We start from the raw sequence: 7802 nt of genomic DNA, 5'->3' as shown, positions 1-7802 counted from the left end.
TCCAAAGTGATGTTAGTTGCTGCAGTCGAGCTGCTTCCGTTCCATTTACTCTAAGTCGAAGCCAACCCTAGACTGACTCATACCTCCATACCCACCCCCAACGCCAATAACAGTATATGCTTTTATTCCATTTCTTGCCTAAGATTTTTTAAACCCAATCTTTAATCTTTTTTCACGAGAGAATTAATTTTATTGTTCTTTAGAAGTCTTATGTTTCGGAAACCCAAATGAAAATCCTTCGAACTCTTGTGATATTTCCTCTGTCTCACACTTGCTACGTATACCTTTTTTTGGTTCCTAACAATTAAATGGTAATTTTTCGAAACATAAGACAAAGGAAACATAAGGATTTTCATTTATCCTATTCATTTGTGTAAGCTTTAATGCATTTTTTAAACTGACATAAAAATATAAAATACGTATTTTTTAATTTTGTGAAATCTATTTTTAATTTTTACTAAAATTTAAAATTATATTATTTTCATATATTTTATTCGTATTATATATTTATCTTGTCACTATATCGTGTTTTAAATTGTCATATTTACAATTTAACAAACCAATCAATCGGCAAGGACTGGGCCTGTTGTTATAAAGCCCCAAGCAAATGTCCATTTTGATGATAAGTCTTCGGCTATGGCCCATTAGCCCAATTAAAGAGAATTGTTATTCTCAACTCATTGGGCTCCACATACAAATAAAGTAATTTTGCTGTTTTCAACCAACACCCAATTTCCCAGCCCAATAGCCCCATCTCCTACAGCTAAATTACTTTAATGTACTAAATTTTGAGAAAAATGCATTTTAAACTTCAAAATTGAGAATCTATCTATACTATTAATAACATTTTTTTTTATTAAATTTGATATTACGAATCAAATAATGCAGTCAAAAAATTATAAAGAAATCAAATAAAATTATTTTAACAAATATATAAAATTAAAGATATTCATATCTTTTAATTTAAAAAATAATTTTCCATTTTAAAAAATCTATCTTTCTTTCACAAATTATTTATTTTAAAACATTTTTTTCTTTAAAACTCAATAATTTTTCTACTCATATAGGATTGTCTCAAATTCTAGTTATATAAACACTAAAGTCCACATCATCTATTTTCACATGGCAAAAATTTCATACCATCAATTTCAATTTGAAATATATATTTTTTTAAATCTTATAAAAGATGTCAATATCACACCAACATATTAATTGTAGAAATTTAATCCCCTTAATAATTTGATTTAATGGAAGAATTTATTGAAATATAAAAATTAAGTTTTGACAGATTAAGATAGGGAGATTGTTAAAAAAAATTTGTCATTTAAAGATAAATTGTACAATTTGATCACAAAAGTATTATGCTACCTATATTTTCCACTCCTCTAAAACTGTTGTCTTTGGTAAAAGAAACAATCATGAAAAACGTTAAGTTACTTACATGGGGGAAATGTAAAATTTTTGGGTCGTTTTCTATTTAGTTTCTGTGTTTCTTAAAATATTATTTTCCCTTTTTTTTTTTTTTCTAAAGATCAATTATTGATGTTGCTGGAGACAAAGTTAGAACGCCTTTACCAAAACAAAGGACAATCTTCATGGAGATAAATTTTTGCAGTACAATTGTTTACAGCGTCTCGTCAAGGTCAGCCCCACGCGAAACTCTCTCTCTCGTTGCTTTTATTTTTTATTTCTTGTGATTTTGTTGAATTAGCTTTGGACCCATATGTTTACTGAATTGTCCTTTTTTTTTTTTTTCCTTTTTTAAAGCTTTGTCCTTCAACAACCAGTCAAATTTAACATTTTTATAAACTACTCATTTCAGCTTTTGCATCAAATGTTCTATTTTTGTGTTTTTTCTATTGAAATTTGATGTATTTTACTGACCCAGTTCAAGTTTTCTTCAAAAAAATGCCTCCTTGCTTAATGGGGTGACTTTTTTTCCATTAAAACAATAATCTTAATGCTAAAATATGATTTTTCCGGCTTTAATTAATGGATGTTGATGTGATAAGCTGGAGCAAGTTCCAGTCTTTGCATGCAGAAATTATTTATAGTTAATTGAATATAAAAATAAAGAATTTGAATTAATTTATTATGCCACTTGCTCTATGAGCCTTGGTTCTGTTTTGCTGAATATATAATAACAATTGGAGTGTTACAAAGTTAATGCTTTTGGTGTTAAAAGTTATGCTCAAGAAGCAAGAAATAAACAAAACTGAGATTAGATGACCATTTTCATTTTGGATTGCATCAAAAAGAAGTTTTGTTTGAGAAAATTTTCCATTGAATGAATTAAAATTGATTGCCAAGTGTTGTTTCAGTTGTTCTGCAGTAACATGTTGGTTGCAAGGATATTTAGGTTGTTCCTTTGTGTTATTCTTTATTCTGTTTGAGATGAGATTCATCCAGCTTAATAGCTGGCATTGATGCTAAAGCTGAACTAGGCATAGTTGATCCATTCCTATGTTACATACAATTTCTCGACTTTAGTTATTTGATGAGGGTGTTACTTGAGTGATATTCAGACCACGTACCCGTGCTAGCCGCTGGGTATTGGCTCGAGTTATAATCTGGTCGATCAATAGGTTTGAGCAAAGGTTTTAGAATTTTTCAATATTGGACGAAGCAAAAATGTGACGACAAATTGTCAAATTCAGCTTTTTCTGTGAGAGTAATGGGTCCCAAACATGTTTTTTATTACCAACAACCTGGGACAACAATGATTCTGTTTCCACTTAAGAAAGAGCCTGTCAAGTGATAGAATTCTAGCTTTGTTGTGGAAATTGCAACATACTTGTATTGCATGTGTTACGTGAAAAAGTTCTTTGAAAGTTATGCTATGTTGTGACTTGTGAGAAAGATGAAGTATTGGTGAGAGATATAGAAGCCTTAAACAGTTATTGACTGATCATTGATCAATGAGTTGGCTTTCATTGGTGACACTCTTCCGCTGAATAAACAGTAAAAATTAAAGATTCATACTGGTTATAAATGGGTCATTGCATGCGACTTCGGATTGAAGTTTACTATATTGCTATTGAGATAGCTGGAGTTTATATGAGGATGATAATGGTAATTTCTTATAGTTCTTTCTTTTTTCTTTCAATGCTAGAAATTTATAGCACCGCAAGGCACTGCCAATTATGCAGTTTCTCCTTTGTTTCCCTTGAAAATTGAACTTTCAGGGTTTTTCATGATAATTATGTCTTTTAAACATATACTTTGTTTTGCATATCAGTTAGCTTTGTTTTGGCTACAGTTGCAGTCAAAAGGGACTAATAAATCAATGATTTTCTACGTGCTCAATGCAATGGGCACCTTCTTGTATGGTACCTCTGGATGATTAAACTGCAAAATCAACTAAAGGGGTCCTCTTTTCTCGAAGCTAGTGAATTCTAAAGTGAACGATGAAAGAGCTAATTAAAATGTCTTATTTACCTCTTGCAGTTAAAGCCAACTCTGTGCTCTACAGTGGAATATTTTGATCGTTTGAAATTATAACATGATGGGTGGTCTGTGTGTTTGTGAACTGGTTATCATAAGTTTTGATAGACTTACAAAGATTATTGTTCTTAAAATAGATTATCGGATTTCGAGGAAAGTTTCATCTCATTATTGTTACATCCCCTGGAGAGAGCAAAAAGCTTAATTTCATATCTACTAGTAATATGTCTACAATATGAAGCCTAACCTGCATGGCTACATTGTTATCCACTAAAACCAAATGACATATGTAATTTATTTGCATTAGACGAGGGTTTTCTTTCAGCATAGTGATTGCATAATAATGTGGTGCAAAACAGTTTATTTTGAAGTTAATGCATGTATAAGCAACAAATGAATCTTGATTCTTCTCATAGAAGCTTACATTCAACAATTAAAATGAAACTAGAACAGATATAAATATTGAAAAGAAGGAAAACAGAAGCCTGCATCAGGAATAGTAAAGAGAAACTACTAAGGTTATGTATTTTTATTCCTACTACTTAGAAAATAAAAAGACTATCTCATGTGAACTGACTGATCTTTCCAGGATGCAAAAGCCCTCTGATCGCAGAGGAGAAATGCTTCATACTGGAATCCACTTAACTAGCCAGGCAAGTGGCCAAGACAAAGCTGCAATTCCAATACAAGCACCCCATTGCCCCCAGTCCAGCCTCTGAGTGTTAGCAAACCTCTTTAAGAATTCCACCATTACCACTTGAAGAATTATAGTTATGCCAATGATCCCAAGAAAGAGTTTGTTCTTGTGTAGTCCCTTGAATATATTCTTCTTTTCTAGTTTTCTGGCATTAAACTCATTGAACACTTGACAGAGGACAAAAGTGTTGAAAATGAGTGTGTTCTTGACCTTCTCGTCCACACCAAAGATAGATTTTCCCCTGAACTGAAGGGTTAGTAGAACTGCAACTTGATACAAGGCTTGAGCAATGAGGTTCCTCCACATGATGTTCGAAATTAGGGGCTTGGATCGACCCACAGGTGGCTTTGTCATGAGATCATTGGTAGGTCGCTCAGTGGCCAAAGCTAAAGCTCCCAAGGTATCCATTATTAGGTTCACCCACAAAAGCTGGACAGCTGTCAGTGGGACTTCACCAGAGGATATTGCTGCAATAAAGTTGATGGCTAGGGCTGCTATATTAACTGTGAGTTGAAACTGAATAAATTTCTGAATGTTGTTGAAGACACACCTACCCCACCTTAAAACTGTCACCACAGAGGTGAAGTTATCATCCAAGATGACTATATCTGAGCTTTCCTTGGCAACTTCAGTTCCTTGGATTCCCATGGAAAGTCCAATATCTGCTTCCTTTAAAGCTGGTGCATCATTCGTTCCATCCCCCGTGACTGCTACAACATGACCATTCTGCTTTAGACACTGTACCATCAGAAGTTTATCAAAAGGTGACGATCTGGCCATCACACGGATTTTATTGATCTTTGCCATTCTCTCTTGTGGTGAGTAATTTCTGAACTGTACACCTTCTATTACCGCTTCGTTCATATCCTCATGAGGTTCCAGAATGCCACATTCAATCGCTATAGCCTTTGCTGTGAAGACATTGTCTCCAGTTATCATCTTGATGTTTACTCCAGCATCTATGCAAGATTCCACGGCTATTCTGGCACCAGGACGACATGGGTCTTTCAAACCTACCATCCCTAACAAGGTGAGTCTGCTTTCTTCCAAAACCTGCTCATTGTCTTCTGGAATTTTGGTGTGAGCAAATGCTATGCACCTCAAGCTTTTTGCAGCCATATTCTGAATAATTGTCCCAATCTCTGTTCTTTCTTCATCATCCATGGCTTTAATTGTTCCTCTTCTATCATAATATTGTGAACACATTGCCACGATCATCTCAGTAGCACCCTTCCAGTGTACGTGTGTAGCACCCTCACCGTTCCTCCTTATCAGAACTCCGCTCTTTTTCTTCTCTGAATTGAAGGCCACTACTTGGATGAGTTCATAATTTTGCTTTGGGTCATCTAGGTTCATCCCCAAATCTAAGACAGCCCAAGAGAGTATTGCTTTCTCAGTTGGACTACCAGAAATCTCAGGAAGTGATCTAGAGTTTGGCCTATAAACAGTACCAGTTGTGTTTAAAGCAATGGCTTGTTGCAGTAACTCATGGACATTAGGTGCTATTTCCGAGGAAATTCTATCCTTCATAAATTCTTTCCCTACCCAAAACTCAGTAACCTTCATTTCATTTAAAGTAAGGGTACCTGTCTTATCTGTGCAGATTGTTGTGGCTGAACCCATCGTCTCACAGGCAGATAGCTTTCTGACCATTGCATGATCAGCCATCATTTGCTTCATAGAGTAAGCCAGAGTTAGAGTTACTGCCAAAGGTAGACCTTCTGGAATTGCTACTACCACAATGGTAATTGCTGCCGAAATAATATCCACGACTGAGTTCATCATGCTGTCAAGCTTTGTCTTCCCCGGAATATATTCTTTGTTTCCCTTGTCATCTTTTGTGTTTCCAGTGAAGTAACGAATAAGCAAAACTGCAAGAACAAGTACGGCCACTGCCAATCCGATCTTCCCAATAAAAGAAGTCAGCTTGTTGAGGCGAGCCTGTAATGGGGTCTCCTCATCTAAGTCCCGATTTATGGAACTCATCATCTCTCCCCATGCAGTATTCATGCCAACAGAAGTGACAAGCATGGAACCAAACCCATCGGTCACCTTTGTACCAGAGAGGACAAAAGGATTGTTGCTGCCATTGATCTCAACTTGGTCGCTTTCCCCAGTCATGCTAGATTCATCCACCTTCAAGGAGTGGCCATCCAAGAACAATCCATCTGCGGGAATTTGATCACCAATTTTCAAGCACACAATATCACCCACAACAACTTCAAAGACTGATATATATTGGCGTCGACCATCTCTCACTACTTCCACTCTTATATCACTACTCTCATTTGAAAGTTTCTGGAATTGTCTGTTTTGCCTGAAGTTACTGACAGCAGATACAGCAACAACGAGAAAGACAGCAACGATAATACTCCCACCATCGTACCATCCATCTGCTATGCCATGCTGCTTAATGCCAAAGCCCAGCGAGAGTATAGCACAAACCAAGAGTATGCAAATGGTGGTATCCTTAAAAGCTTCAAAAATAAAGCTAAGAAAGCTTTTAGTAGGTGGTTTCTGATACCTGTTGGCGCCAAAGACATCAATCCTGTGTGTAAGATCAGCCTGATCGGCACTGATACCATCCTTCTCATCAGTTTCAAGACATGCAGCAATCTGTTTTACTCCTCCAAGTTTACTTAGGGTTTCAAGGTTCTTCTCTCTTACCACCTCAGTGAGTGTTTTTTGATCAACACAGAGAGAAGGTAGGTGATCATCACTGGAGTCATTGTCATGGATATCAAGGGCAATATAGGATAGAGTACGCAAGATCTGCTTCTTGTTAATAACCTTCATGTACAAAGAAACAAGAGTCCTAGCAGAATATATGGCCGCAAAAACCGAACGCCACCTCCGTTGCTGACGTTTTGCTGCCGGCATATCTTCTGCATCAGACATGGCTGGTTCAGCAGGCTTACGATTTATCAAAGACATGTTAAACGACAGGGACGAAAGGGTTAAAACGATTTCAGTAAGAATATTTCTTTAGGGTGTAGAAGGAAAACAAGATGGAGAAAAGGAGTTTCGGTTAAGTCAAAAGTGTACGAATTTGTGAGGAAATACTTTGGCTGTGATACGAAGGAAGAGTTAGTATAATTGCAAATTTATAGAGTGCATGCAAAGCTCGTTATCCTTTTCCTACTTTTTCTTTTCTCCTTTTGTTTTCCAAGAAATTTCTTGTCCACCTTCACTGTAGCTTCTTGAAGTAACTGCTCTGACCAAATCCAATATCATTAATGGTTATTGAATTAGAATAAAATATTTAATTTGGTACATGAATTTTAAAATTTTTTAATGTGATATTTTTATTGATACTTTAAAATGGGATATATCTCCTTATATAAAAAATTTTAATTATTGATGTATAAAATTAATTTTACATTAATTTTATTCATATTTTAAATAAATATATTTAAATAAAATAATTATTATATGATAAATAGTAATAATTATTTAAATATAAATATATTATTGTTCATAAATGTTATAATTATATAAAAAATTATAATTATTTGAATAAAAATTTATATATGTTCATTTATTATAAATAAATTTTTTAGTATAATTGTTATTATTATTTTTTATTATAGAGTTTTAGATTTTATTATATTTTATAAGCATAATTGCTTTTAAAAAAATATTTTTATGTGTTAAAGTTAAA

General features: G+C 34.5%; 1 pseudogene across 1 annotated transcript; it reads right to left on the bottom strand.

The window, feature by feature from the left end:
- Positions 1-3825: 3825 nt before the first annotated feature.
- Positions 3826-7406, bottom strand: LOC111277186 (calcium-transporting ATPase 12, plasma membrane-type pseudogene; annotated as a pseudogene). Its single transcript, XR_016343720.1, has one exon. The product of XR_016343720.1 is annotated as a calcium-transporting ATPase 12, plasma membrane-type pseudogene (transcript).
- Positions 7407-7802: the final 396 nt, after the last annotated feature.

The sequence above is a fragment of the Durio zibethinus genome, chromosome 7 (assembly GCF_047325235.1).
Source record: "Durio zibethinus cultivar Kanyao isolate XHJ-2024 chromosome 7, ASM4732523v1, whole genome shotgun sequence".
NCBI classification, from domain to species: Eukaryota; Viridiplantae; Streptophyta; class Magnoliopsida; order Malvales; family Malvaceae; genus Durio; species Durio zibethinus.
The sequence above is the reverse complement of the archived record's forward strand: the minus strand, read 5'-3'. Positions and strand labels throughout refer to the sequence as shown.